Genomic DNA, 15,626 nt, shown 5'->3' on the forward strand with positions numbered 1-15,626 from the left:
TGACTTTAGCTTAGGGTTGTTCCCAACTAGCTCTTATAACTTAACAACTCATTTGTATTAATCTACATTCTGCCATGTGGCTTGTGATCTCTCCTCTGGACTGTATGTCCATCTCTTTCTGTGCCTTATGGGCTTAAACCTGCATGCATCAGATTCTCCCCAAGTTCCTCTCTCTCCCAAGAAGTCCAGCATATTCTCTCCTGTCTAGCTATTTGCTATTCAGCTCTTTAGTAAACCAATCAGAAGGTGCCTTAGGCAGAGACACATTTTCACAGTGTACAAAAAGATTATCCCACAACACACTAGTCTTTCTCTTAAACAAGTCATCAGTACATTATAAGCATAGAGCGTGATAATTCCTATTTGGGTAGAGACATAAAAATAAAACCTGTGATCTTCTTTGGCTATCACTACACAGATTTCCCCCAGATCCTATATGGTTCTGCATCTTGTTCTTCTCTTGGCTAATCTGAAATTCTTGGGGACATTCTTTCCACTTAGTTTGTGACTTTAAAATCTACTTCTAAGTCTTCCCTGCTTTTCTACTTTTTTTTGTTAAAACCAATATCATCTAGATTTCAGATTATTGTCCCTTTTGTTGCTGCAAATCATCATGCTTTCTGGGTTCACCTGTCTGTCTTTAGCCATACAGTAGTGATGTTTATTTTTGTCCTAGTCATACCTAAGAACCATCCAGCACTGTCTTCACCTTGGTTCAGCCTCCTCTTTCAGATCCTTTAAATAAGGCATTTTTCAAAGCTTGTCCTCAGTCTTCTTCTTCTCTTTCTAGCATTTTCTATTCTTGTGTTTCCCTTATTGACCTCTAGTTGATGACTAACATCAAGGATTTTCATGCCAAGTTAAGCATTATTTCGAGCAAAGCAGCCAAACCCACTCTATTCAGTATAGCATGGATCTTGCTGGTTCTTGTCGGTTTATTTTCAATATTTATTTCATTATTTATTTATTGTCTGTACATGTACTCACATGTGTGCAGTCAACATTTGTAGTGAGAACGAAACTCTAGTTCTTCATGAGAGCAGCAAACACTCTATCTCCTGAGCCATTTCACCAGCACCTGTTTCTTTTTATAATGTCCATTTTTTTAAAAAAAAAATTACAGCCAGACTTTTAAACTAAGATTCCAATTCTCAGAGCATTTAAAAACTCCCTCGTGAATTTTTGGACCTCTTAATCTTAGCTCCTGTACTTTCCCCCATTCTTGCCAGCTCTTAAGTCATGTTTTATATATCCCAATCTTTTGAGTAAATCTTAGTCTTGCTCCTACTTTGATCTCTCCTTTTCTTTCCTTGAAAGCTCTTTCTTCTTTCTCAACTTCCCATTCCCTGTCTGTGCCATGGCTGCAATGGCTGCCATGGTCACTGTTACTTGGTGTCTTGGTTAGGGTTTCTATTGCTGTGACAGAACACCATGATTAAAAATCAAGTTTGGGAGGAAAGGGTCAGTTTGGCTTACACTTCCATATTTCTCTTCATCACTGAAGAAAGTCAGGACAAGAACTAAATCAGGGCAGGATCCTGAAGGCAGAGGCCGTGAAGGGATGCTGCTTTATTGGCTTGCTCATAATGGTGTGGACAGCCTGCTTTCTTATAGAACCCAGGATCACCAGCCCAGGGATGGGACCATCCAAAATGGACTGGGCCCTCCCCATTCAATCACTAATTAAGAAAATGTCCTAAACAGAATCTTCTGGGGGCATTTTCCCTGTTGAGGTTCCTTCCTTTCTGATAATTGTAGTTTGTGTGTCAAGTTGACATAAGACTAGCCACCACCCTTGTCTCCATTACTTTTTGCCAGCAAGCACACCTCTCACAATTTTATTCATGGCCATATAAGTATTCCATTTCCCTAAATACTGAGTGTCTATTAATAATAAACCTACTGTGGCCAGGCAGTGGTAACACATGTCTTTAATGTCAGCACTTGGGAGGCAGAGGCAGGCAGATCTCTATGAGTTCAAGGCCAGCCTGGCCTACAAGAGCAAGTCCAGGAGTAGGATCCAAAGCTACAGAGAAGTCCTGTCTTGAAAAACCAAAACCAAACCAAATCAAACCAAAACAAAGCCTATTGTGATAATTTTATTTGTTCTCAGCAATGATTCATTTGTATATAAATAAAATAACTTGTAGGTAGTTGGAGTTTATTCTAGATACAAACCACATCAATTGTTTGAAGAGAAATAAAATACCTTTTAACTAGACACAAAAGTACTAGAAAGACAAAGGTGATATCTTGAGGGATTATGGTAAAAATAGTTTGAGGTAGAACCTGTTACCCCCTCAACTTTGGAAATGAAAATAAAAGGGTGCAACTATTACAACACAGAAGTTCAGGAAGAGATGTCCATGCACCTTGGTACCTCCTGCCCCTGGAGCAGATTTTGCCAAGCCAGTGCTGAGAAGACTAAGAACACAGTGGAGTTGATTCTAGTAACGTGACACGTGGACAGTCTATAATTATTTCACTGCTCCACGAGGAACAAACCTCCGGCTGAAGGAGCACACTGTTGGGGCTTCCTGGGGTCTTACTGAAAGCAAGCAGAAGGAAAATATTCACTTCCATAGCTTCACAGTCTCTCGTTAGCATCGGTACCACTCCCTCTACCTGCCCCTGGTGACTTCACAAGCAGTAAAAACCTTCCGTTCGCAAGCATTTTCTATCCTTAACTCATTTTTTAAAAAAGTTTCTATTTTGAGATGATAATATAATTACATCTTTCCCCCATTTCTTTTACTTCTTCCAGACCCTCTCAAACACCTCTCCTTGCTCTTTCAAATTCATGACCTCTTTTTCATTGATGTTCGTTCCATGCATATGTGTATATGCATATACATTTCTAAATACAACATACTGAGTCTTTGTGTTGGTTTAGGTTTCTTGGGCTTACCTGTCCACCTTGGAATTTCTGTTGGTGTTGTTCTTGTACAGGCAGTCATATTGGTGAGGCTTTATGGAGGTAGCTCCTTATGTTACTGGGGGACACAATCTCTCAGCAAACTCCCTGATCCTCTGCCTCCTGAAATCTTTCTGCCCCCTGTTCAGCAATGTCCCCATAGCATGAGGTGTGGGATTGTTTTCTAGATGTACCCATCAGGATGTACTCTGCATTTTGATTGCTTTTGGATTCCTGTAATGTTCTTATTCTGCAGCAAGGAGATGTGTCTTTAATGAGAGATGAGAACCACCCTTATCTGTAGGTATAAGAACAAATATTTAGAATGTAGTTAGGGATTATTCTGGTTTAGTAAAGTGGTGGTTGTTGGTTCTCCTCCAAGATCCAGGACTTCATGGTAGTTGGCTAGGTTCCCAGCACAAGGCATGATTACCTTCCTGCTGAACAAATCTTAAGAAAGGAGACAACTGGCACTTCTTATTCATTTCTGAATGCTATTCCTTTGGATTATATCATACCTAGATTTCTCCAATAACTTCAATTTTTTTCTGTCTTTCATGGTCCAAATCACAACATACTATGTCCATTACACCTATAAATTATTGGAAACTCGTGATTTGCATGCTTCTCTTATCATGTGTATCTTCTACTTCCTGTTATCATGAATAAGGACATGCTTTGATGCAAATATTATTAACACTGTGAGTTTAGAGCAATTCCTCAGTTCTGCATTATTAGGCATGAAATAAGCTTCCTAAGTGCCACATTCCTCGCTCGTTAATGCATAGGCATGGGTTCTAGTTTCTGCTCAGTAAAGCATCGTTAGTAGGTGAAATTGTAAAAGGCCTGGTATGTCTTAACCATCACTCAGAAAAGCAATACAGTACATCTAAGCATTGACTGCTTTATCGGTATATTGGCAACCAAGTGCTAGAGACATTAGAAGAAAAGATTCTCTATAAATTTTGGTAAAATTAAAATACAGCATTCAGCCTTTTTTCTTTTCTTCAATAGTTAACATTTAAATGTCTTTGAATTCTTTAGCAGAATAAAAGTTTGAAACAAGTGCCTTCTTTCTCAGGAAGGATAGGCTTGTTGCCTCTCTAGTCATGAGGAATTTTCCTCTGTAATTGTAGGTACTTCCTTAAGCAATCAAAACCAAAGTCCTGGCATCTATAGATCTATAAATTATGAGTAAATTATGAAAAAGATTTAGCACGGATTAACAGAGACCATGATTTATCAGTATGCTTTACTTAGCACGCATCTGGAAAACTATTGGAAGAAAACACAAAAGTTTGACTTTGTTGATTTTGAGGATTCAAGAAACCCCTGGGTTTGTTGGTTAATCTGCTGGTTTTTTTTTTTTTTACCAATTCCTTTTGAATCATTAGAAGTAGAATTGCTATATATTTTGGTATATGGTTCACCTTGGAAGTGTTTGGTTCTGGTAGAGCCTGTTGCATTCAGTAACAATGAAAATGAACAGTGGGAAGTAACAACCTGGGTGTGTGCCAGATGAACAGGAAGTAGGGTCCTGCTGTTTTAGCCTTCTTACGTGCAGAAAACGGTCTTAAAGAAATAATGAAAGCCTTGCACATTTGAAAGAAAATTTGATTTGTCAAAAAGTATAAGTGGTCTGTAAAATATAGTGAGATAAGGTGAGGCATTGAGGGGAAGAAGGGCTTGGGGGTATAGGTTGGAGAGAGAAGAAAGCAAAAATATTTAATCCTGAATTGTGTACACATAGTTTAATGGACCTTCAAGAATGAAGCTTAAGTGTCCCTACTATGCTTTAGTGATTTTCAAGAGTGTAAGACACCTAGCCTAAAAGCAGGTTTAAGCAGCATTAATGAGGATATTAACTAACCTGCAAGGACTATATTAGGGAAATAAAATCAGTATTATTCCACATGGTTTGAAATCGAATGGAGATTCTACCCCTAGTTCCACCAAGATCAGCTTAACTGCCAGTGTAAATTACTCTTACTTGGTCATTGATGTCACATGCTAATGCTGTTTGAATCAAAAACAGAAAATCAAGTTCTGCTTTGTAATTTAGCATACCTGGCCTCTTCCACCTTAAGCTTGCTGCTCGTGGAGAGGTTCTGTGAGTCGTCAGCTTCAGTTGCTTCCGCACGCACACACTATAGAGTAACAGTACTGCAAGCTGCCCAGTGTATACCATACAGCATAGAGGAGATGGGAAGTGGCAAATGTTGCATTCAACGGTGCTTGTATCTGTATCATGGCTTCTGATAAAAAATTAAAAATATGCTGTTATTAACCTATAAAATGACAGGTTCCTAACATAATTCACACTATTCCATAGGACAAATTCACTCTGAAGCTCACGCGATTCTGAGTTGCCTTCATTGAAGTTATTAACACTTTCTTGTCACTGCACCAGACGGTGCAAACAGGGTTTCTCTTTGATCTCATTTATGATACCGTTTAGGAGAAAATTAAAGCAAACAAAAAATCTTGGGAAAGTTGAGAACTAGGCAAAACTATTAGGCCAAAAGTGCTCTGTGGTGTGTGACCTTTATTCTAAAACTTTGTTGGAAATTATAGAGCATGCCTCTTCTAGGCTCTTCACCCCCTGAAGTTAATTGAAGCTAATTATACAGTGCAGACAGACAGAAGGTCTTTGGGAAACATTGCCCACTGGTGCTCTGTAACATGCTATTCTACATGCCGTATTTGAGAATCATAGAAACGATGAAGTTCTATTGGGTCATAAATAAGGTAATATGATACAATTCATTCTTGGCCATTTTAAAGTCTCAATGAGAAAGGGGTAGGAACGGGCTAAGGAGAACAACTTGGGGGAGTTGGATCCTTGCTCTTCATAAATAAAATAATTCTCTGTATTCATTCTGCTGTGCCTTGGCATGTATCAATAAATAAATAAAAAGAAAGAAATGAAGGAAGGAAGAAAGGAAGGAAGGAAGGAAGGGAGGGAGGGAGGGAGGAAGGAAAGAAGGAAGGAAGGAAGGGAGGGAGGAAGGAAGGGAGGGAGGGAGGGAGGAAGAAAGCAAGCAAGAAGCCTTTTCAGTGGCTGGTGGGACGAATACAGTTTGTTGACGGTTGTTTCCTTATTCTCATCTTCACTCTTGTGTGACCATAATATATTTATTTTTACTGGAAGAAGAATTTAATCAAATCAAAGTTGTTTTCTCACCCCCTTTCCACCTCCCTCTTTTGAATATTATGGTCGACTGGAAAATGAATAAATAAATTTCTAAGGGGCAACCAGAGGCTTTTGATGATCTAGAGGGAATACAGATGTTCACCCTGCCCCCACCTCCTATAAAGGCTTATGGAGTTCGTTGCAGGTCGTATTACATCTCCTAAAGAGACTTTCTTCCTGCAGTTTTACAGGTAATATTAAATTAAGTTTTAACCTATTTTTTTTGCAAATAGCTCATGAAAAGCCTGCCTCTCAGTGTTGGAGTTTCGCATCTATTAGCAAGATTTTGTGTATTGTAGAGATGTATGATCTCATGATATCATGTATGAAAGACTTCAGTCTGAGGCTATCTTTATTTCCTGTCATGCTGTGATAAACACCAAGACCATAAACAACGTACAGAAGGGAAAGTTTTACTGTTGTGTGCAATTCCAGTTCACATTTTTACATCCTGTCATTGAGGGAAATAGGGCCAGAAACTCAAGCAGGAACCTGGATTGGAAACCATTGAGGAAGATTGCCGATTAGTTCCCTGGCTCATGCTCAGCTGACTTTTCTTTTTTAAAAAATATTTATTTATTTATTTATTTATTTATTTATTTATTTATATATATTTATTTATTTGTTTATTTATTTATTATGTATACAATATTCTGTCTATGTGTATGCCTGAAGGCCAGAAGAGGGCACCAGACCTCATTGCAGATGGTTGTGAGCCACCATGTGGTTGCTGGGAATTGAACTCAGGACCTTTGGAAGAGCAGGCAATGCTCTTAACCACTGAGCCATCTCTCCAGCCCCCTCAGCTGACTTTTCTTGTCCACAGCATGGTGCTGCTGGTAGTGGACTGGGTTCTCCCCAAACCCATCATCAATCAAGATCATTACAGATGGGACCACAGGCCAATCTGATCTAGACACATCTTTTCCTGTGTTCCCTCTTCCAAGATGACTGTAGCTTATGTCAAGTTGACAACAAAAATTAATCAGAACAAAGGTCAAATTAAAACATGTTTGCCTTGGGCTAACTTCAAAGGCACATTAGTCTTCCTGGCTGCCCTTTTAGAGGAAGGTAGGCACTGACAGAGCTGCCAGCATAAAACAATAGATAGACATGTCATTTGAGAAAATTTAAATATAAGAAAATGACATTTTTGTGTTTATTTTAGAAAATTTTTGACTCAAAATAGACCAATTTAGCAATTTTCTAACTTTGAATCATTTATAATTACTTATGAGCTATACTTTTGACAATGAATAATAGCACTGGTAAATGCTTGCATGGAATTCACTAGAACGATGAGCTGTTATCTCCAATAGTTCCAGCCCATTTGGGAAGTAATTTCATGAATAGTAGATCTCACCTTGACTCTACAAGATAAATAAAAAAGGACATTAAGTTTTTAAAATGGGCTTTTGAGGATATAACACTGAATATTTAACTCCAATAAATAAAAAAGAATATGTATGCTACAATGAATTCCAGAAATAAGGAAAATAGAATAGAAAACTAATCCCCAAGGTGGAACACTTCTATATGTAAGAAGACTCCGAAGAGGAATGCCAGTACAATATATTGATTTAAAACCCATGCAAGACACAAGTCATTCTGAAAACCATTTCATGGATGACTAACATTCTGATATTTGAGACAGGGCTTCAGAATTTTAGGGCATCAACTAGCAATGAAAAATATAAGTGGAACCTTGGCTTTAAAAAAAAAAAAGAAACTCTGGCTTTTAAAATTAAATTAGTAATGTTGGCAGTTTTTAAAGTAAAAGTCTTTTAGAAGGCAGAAATGTTATAGAAATAATCTTTTGGTAAGATCAGTGCAAACTTGGTATGTTTGCCTTTGGAAGTTTAACATATAATATCCCATTTGCAGATAAAAAAAAGGAGACAAAAATCAAAAGAATGTATAAACTATCCAAGGTAAAATATAATCTCCGTCCAAGCTTTTCTGAAAATATAGGTTGTGTTAGAAGAATAAAGGTTTCAATTGCTACAATCTGGACCAGCCAACTAGGCGAGCACATGCAGACATCTGAATTTATGAAAGTATCAATACCATTTCACCTAAGACAGAACTTCCTTCCCGTATCTGTTCCCACCCTCTGAGATGTGGGACTAAGATGTTATTTTCACATTCTTGAATAAGAGATTAATAGCCCTCCACTGTTATTCTTCATTTTTTATGGCTCTATTACAATGTTCCATTGAGAATATAGTGTTACATGTAAAACTATAGAGGAAATTGCATCAAAGAATTAATGAGGAAAAAGATGTAAGAGAAGAAAACCTTGCGAGCTACAAGATGTGTTTCAAAGGCATGTTTTGAATACCTGTCATAATCAGAAATTATACAAGGCAGAGACTTGGTAGAAAGTGATTTTTGTTCTAGACCTGTCAATCATAAGAACTATCCTGTTCATAGGTTTGCTAACATTATAACCAAGACCAGCTGCATCCTGGACCATGAGATCCTTCCCAGATGAGGTCCAGGATGGTCCACGGCCCAAGTGCCTTCAATCTGCAAATAGAACAGATTCATTATGTTATTTGGTATGAAAATCTTTGCCCAAGTAAAGATAATAATTATCCTTGCTAATCAGACCTACTTTTTTAAAAAAATGAATTTTACCTAAAGTAGACAACAATAAGGATGGGTAGACTGGTAGAGATAAAGCAAGAGAACACCTGTGGGGTGACAATGACAGTAATGAAAGCTGTCTGGGTCCAGAGAACTTTCCGCACCCACATCAATGAGACCAGAAAAAGATTCCTGCCGTACTCTCTCTTTTACCATCACACTTTTTTCTTTTCTTTCTTTCTTTTTTTTTTTTTACAATTAACCTCCATTCCAAGAACTAGCCTTAGCCTAAGGGAGTCCTAGGTCTTTTTAGTCAAAATAGTCTCAATCTAGAAAAGATGAGGGTCCATCAAAAGCCAAGCTTTGCTAAGCCTCATGATTAGCCAGAGTGTTGTGCTATGCACCTGCCAAGAGTGTTTTGTTACATATGTGTTCTCACTGGAGAGACACGGAGTAATACATAACACAAAGTACATTAATTAATTGTCAGTTACTTTCCAATCACTAAATGCCTAATCCTGAAAGAATCTATTTATGCCACATTACTGCCTGAGATTCCCATTGTTTGCTTTAGTACAAATTCCAGCTGAACTAGCCATGTGGTAGTTGAGTAAATTTGGGAGAGTCGCTTAACCACGCAGTTTCTTAAAATGTGGTCACCAAGTCAGCAACAATTGCCTCACAACTGGCCCACCTTGCTCTATGACCGCTAAGTCACAAGCCTTGGAGACTGGGATCATGCTTCCATTCTCACACACCCTCCAAGGACTACTGATGCAAACTCAAGGTGAGAGCCAGCCTAGTTGATGTCTTAGGATCCCTGCTAAATGGACTTCCGGGAACTAACGGTTGAAGATGTATAACAATGGGCTCCAGAAACTGCAGCAAACTTACTATTATTTATTATTATTGGATAGCAGAGGAAAGAGTAGTTTCTGAACTGAGTATAGGGAGTAGACAGGATTGAGCAAACATGGAAGAGCATGAGGTCATTCCTGCAAGTAGTGGCAGGTGTCGTGTTTTGAAGAGTGGGCGAGGAGAAATTTTATCAGGAATTGGAATCACACACTTTCTGGAAAAAGCAAGGAAATAGATCTGAGTTCACATTTCATTATCACAGCACTAGTTTATGATCGCAGATAACTTACTTAACCAGAATAAATTTACTAAAAATTGAGCTATTTCTTTTAGAGAACTATAGAGAGGATTAAATGGGATAATGTATACAACACCTATAATAGGTTACCTGATATTTACTAAATGTTATCTACTACTATTACTACCAGTATTGTCTATCCATTGTCAGGAATTATAAAAATTAACACAACATTCAAGCATGCATTCAGGCTGCAATCAAACCACCTCCATTCTCCACAGCACACCTCTTCTGTACCTGTGTGCAAAGGCACGTGGTAAAAGAGCATCAGGGAGGCAGAGTCATGACTTCCTCTCTTTTGTGATTTGGTGACAGGGACCAAAACACAATGAAGCTATCCAGATACAAACTAAATATGACTGACTGCATTAACTTTTTTAAAAATTTCATTTTATATTTCAACCACAGTTCTTCCTCCCACCCTTCCTCCCACTCCCCCCTCGCTTCCCTTGTCCCAGCCCACCCCCATCCACTCCTTCCAAAAGGCAAGGCCTCCCATTGGGAGTCAACAAAGCCTGGCACATTAAGTTGGCAGGACCAAGGCCCTACCCCCTGCATCAAAGCTGAACAAGGCATAGTCCATAGGGAATGGGAGCCAAAAAGCCAGCTCATACACCAGAGATCCTGGTCCTGCTGCCTCAGATGGACCCTCAGATGGACCAAGCTACATAACAGTCTCCCAGAGGCAGAGAGCCTAGTTTGGTCCCATACAGGCTCCACAGCTGTTGCTCTAGAGTTTATGAGTTCCCATGAGCTTGGTTTAGCTGTCTCTATAGATTTCCCCTTCATGATCTTGACCTCCCTTGCTCATATATTCCCTCCTCCCTCTCTTCGGATGGATTCCCATAGATCGACCTGGTATTTGGCTGTGGAGCTCTGCATCTGGTTCCATCAGCGACTGGATGAAGGCTCCATAATGACAGTTGGGCTGTTCAACAGTTGGATTACAGGGGAAGGCTAGTTCAAGCATCCTCTCCACTATTGCTAGGAGTCTTAGTTGGGGTCATTCTTGTAGATTCCTGGGAATTTCCCTAGCACCAGGTTTCTCCCTGACCGCATAATGGTTCCTTCCATCAAGATATTTTTTCTCATTGCTTTTCCACTCCATCCCTCCCTCAACTTGACCGTCCCATTCCTTCATGTTCTCATCCCCCATCCCCTCCCCCTCTACTGCCCCCTCGCCCCCAGTTTACCCAGGAGAGTCTAACTAATTCCCCTTCCCAGGGCAATCCATGCATCTCATTTAGGTTCTCCTTGTTACCTAGCTTCTCTGGAGCTGTGGATGCAGTCTGGTTATCCTTTGCTTTACATCTAGTATCCACTTATGACTAAGGGCATGCCGTGTTTGTCTTTCTGAATCTGGGTTACCTTACTCAGGATATTTTTTTCTAGTTTCTTCCATTTGCCTGAAAATTTCCTGTCATTGTTTTTTTATAGCTGAGTAATACTCCATTGTGTACGATACCATATTTGTTTGTTAGAGGGGCATCTAGCTCGTTTCCAGATTCTGGCTTTTACGGATAATGCTGCTATGAAAATTATTGAGCCAGTGTCCTTGAGGAATGATTGAGCATCCTTTGGGCATATGCCCAAAAGTGGTATCACTGGGTCTTGAGGTAAATTAGTTCCCAATTATGATAAACAGGCTGAGAAAGAAATCAGAGAAACATCACCTGTTGGGAGCAGTGAGACCCCAGATCCTGAATTTTTTGTAATCCCTGATCTGAGTGTCTACAGCTGCTCTGAACACGAGACCTTCAGGAGTTCCTGATGGCAGGAGAGTGGTTTCTGGTGGGTTTGGCTGGGGCATGGCTATCTCTATATAATCTGCCCCTGAACACAATAAAGGGGACATTCTTGGGGAATTCAAGGATGACCCGTGTCGCTGTCTCTCTGTCTGTGTGTGTGTCTGTGTATTTTAACCTCCTGCCCCATGCCCAAATCTCGCGAACTGGGTGCCAGCGCACCAAACACAGATACGGGGGCGCAGTGCGCAGCAATTGGAGGTCTCCACCGAGATATCGGCAATCACCCTTTTCAATAGCCACAAAATATGAAATACCTTGGGCTAACTCTAACCAAACAAGTGAAAGCAATTATTAACTTTTTATGAATATTTTCAGTTCCTTTGTCTTCTTAGGAAATTCCTCAAATGGACTCATGAATTCCCTGGAGAAGTATTTCTTAGTAATGATTTAAGCTTTTGAAATTCCTGCTGAAATTTCTGAATTCTAAATGTCAAACTAAGAAATGTCTAGATTTTTTTAAAAGCACATATTGAGAGAAAATATTTGTATTCTACTTATGGCTGATGTTATTTCCTTTACAAAATATTTCAGGATTGTCTTAATAAAAGGCTGCTAATTTAATATGAATATATCTTTTATTTATGTCTAATATAAAGCACATATATTTGCATTAAGATGAGAATACCAAAGAATGCATGTTGGTTACAGTATTTTGAAAAGCAATCACAATGCATACCTTTTAAAAACCATTAAATGGAGTATGAAAAACTATAGGAAGAAATATTTGTGTGTTTTTTTCCTAGTGAAGTGATTATAGAGACACAAGCTCTCCTGCATCAATAGAAAGGCTACTCCAGGGATTCTCAGTATCTCTCACAGGTCAAATGTACTTGAGGTGACATGTGTAACTGGCATCCTACGGGATCCGTACCTGCATCACATGGGTATGTTCTGGCAAATTCTGGGTTTGGAGTCACACAGAAGAATAAGGAGTAGGAACTAGAAATACATCTGCTCACTAGAAGTGGCACAGTGGCCCTGAAGGTGCTACTGAGACATTTTCTGATGCATCCCGTGTGCTGGTAACATTGTGGCCATCTCTGTGGAAACAAGTAGGCACCTGGCCTCAGAGTCCGGATCACGTGATCAATCTGGTGGCCAGCAGAGCTCTCTGTCTCACTGGGCAGCCTTCGGTTTCTTGATGGGCTAGTGGACTTCACTCGAGTCTTTCAGTGATGACAGACAAGAGCTGGGCCGACATGTTCCATGCCTATAGTGTCCTCAGCTTAAGTGAGGTGGGAAGGTCAAATGCAGACCCACAGAGCATAGTGAGGCCCAAGAGAAAGGCCCTGCCAAATCAGATCACTGTCCTTTCTTTATAACTCGCTGTTGCCATTTGTGAAACCAAATGAGATATGCTTGTCTCTCCAGCTTTCTTTTGTTTTCTTTATTTCAGAAACCTATAAAATGTTCAGGTCAAATTGTGTATTGTTCAAGAACTGCTTTGTACGATAAGAGATGATTTTGGATTCAGTTGCGTTGCACTGAATTTGAGTGTTTCTCTGCCATAGCTTTGGTATGTTTAATTATGTGGCCCTGCAGCTGAGTGTTTTTCTACCCATCATTCGGCGAGTCTGTTTACCAAGGTTTCATAACAAAGATCCACAAACCAGGTGGCCAAGACAGTCGTTGAAAAACTGTTCTCTTGTAGTAGAGGCCAGGACTATGAAAAGGAGGGGTTGGCTAAGGAAGTAGGTTCCTTCTATAAGCTCTGAGGCACAAGCTTGTCTTGCCTCCTGTCTGTCTCCTGGTGGCTCTAATCAGCAGACCTCAGAATTCCTTGGTGCATAGGCACATCCCTCAGAATCTGCCCTCCGGTTTCCCGTGGGAGTCTCTCCAGGCCCTCCTTCTGCAGCAATGCCTCAGATCTTCTTTCCCTTTTTCTGTTAAGGATGTTAGTCTTTGGACATAGGACACAGCCGCAATCCAGAATTACTTCTTTGCTGAATCCCTCGTTGCATCTATAGATACTCTGTTTGCAAAAAGGTCATGCTTTACAGCTAACCACTGAAAATGAGATTTGGATATATCTTTTTGGGACCACCCTCAACTCATTACACTGATATTGCTTACAGTTCAACATCCTTTAAGACGTAAGATTGTACTTGTCGTAATTGTTCGGCAATGTCTCTGGCTTTGTAAAGATTTTGAAGACTTTATATATCATCTTCACATCAGAAAACAGAAGGAACTCGTACATGATCAGAAACTCTATTCATGTTAGTGATTTGCTAAAGACTTTAGTGTCACAGTTGCCTTCAGTTTTAAGGGGAAAAAAAGCTTTGTTTCATCACGTTTTTATTGTATTTTTGAAGGATGAAATGATTTACCATGTTCACCCAAGTGATCACCAAGTGATCACCAAGATCACCATCAGGTGAAGATCTTCAGTTGTGGTAGTGGTTTGTACTTTGAAACCTTTGGAGAAGGAACTGAAGATAGCTGTGTTTTGTCAAAGCCATTTACTGAAGTTTATGAGATAGTGCTTCTTTTCTGTCCATGGCTTCTAGTCATCTTCTATTTCAGCTTCGCCGGGTTGATAGGTATTTAATTTCTCTGCTGCAATGTATAGAGTGGGATGCCCAACATCTAGTGATCCATTGTTTATTTAAATATCAGGCGCTGTGTGATCAATACGTGAACCTACTTTTCAAGCAAGAGTGTCTATGAATGTGTATGTTACTTCATGGTTTTGTTTTTCATATTTTCACGTATTTCCTTAAGTTGTTGTTTGTTATCTGGCCTGCCTTGGATGTCAGTAATTACTCAGGGCTACAACTGAGCTCCTGATTCCCATGTGGGAGCCTCCTGAGTACAAGTCCAAGAATAGAAGTTGTAACTCTAATGTGTGCTGTTTGTGAAATGTTCTATGTTCCAATGTGAAAGCAATTTCATGGAGTTTTTATAGTAACAGAAGAAAGAAATTTATAATTCCAGGCACCTTAAAAACACATTTGTGGAAATATCAGAAAGGTGGGGTAAAGCAAGAAGGGGGAATCTCTCCTATAGGCCTCAGAGCTATCTGATGATGTTCTTAGCTTTTGGGTTGCTAGGAGCTGGAGCTTTGCTAAGTTTACAAAAATCCTTTATCTGTTAGTCATAGGATGCTATGCTAGGCACAGGAGTGGTCAAGGAATGGGAGACAAAGCTAGCCAGGAGAAAGTATAATTAATCTCTCATAATCTATGTGACTGTTCACAAAAAAATGGAAATTATCTCTTAGTTGGTGTGGAATAAAACACTGGCTAACAGCAGTCCATAGTAGAAATGTGGTTATTTGACCGCACACGCTCTGAGATGGCTGGGCTTTCAGGAGGAGGGGGAAACGTGACCTGCTTTTAGAAAGTATACAATAAGTACATGAGTTAAGTATACAAGAAAATGTTTTTAAGGGAGCCTAGAGAAGATAGGAAGAAATAAGGGAGGACCCAGGTAGCCTAGAAGGAAGCTGACATTTGGCAAGAACATGAATAAGACCACAGCTCTCCAGACATCACTGTAAGGGGCAGAACATTGCCTATATTTTCAGCGAAAACCTATTGCAGATCTCTGACCCTCAGTCAGTAGGAGTCATGGGCAGGAACTGACCTGCTCCTTCCTGGCTGCTCAACAGGCAACAACTTTAACCTTCCGGCATTGGGGACCACCAAGCTTTTTATCTCTGTTGGTGTCACCACTTCTTAGAGGACAGCATCTCAGGCCATCCTCTGCCCACCAGATGTTGTTATTTCCCATATGCTTTGCCTGTTGCTTCTCATTTAGTCTATGGATGCGCCTTTCTCATTTTTGTTTAGTTAAAATTTTGCTATTCTTTGGTGATCCCGCCATGCCTTTTTCCTCCATAAAGGGTAAACATTTTATTTTCCACACTCTCTGTATCCATGGACCTGGAGCTTTGTGATTCTTTTTCTTTGATTTTCCTGACACTTCTGGGATACTTTCTCTATCAGTCAATCCTTATCACTA

This window comes from Arvicola amphibius, chromosome 5 (assembly GCF_903992535.2).
Source record: "Arvicola amphibius chromosome 5, mArvAmp1.2, whole genome shotgun sequence".
Lineage (NCBI taxonomy): Eukaryota > Metazoa > Chordata > Mammalia > Rodentia > Cricetidae > Arvicola > Arvicola amphibius.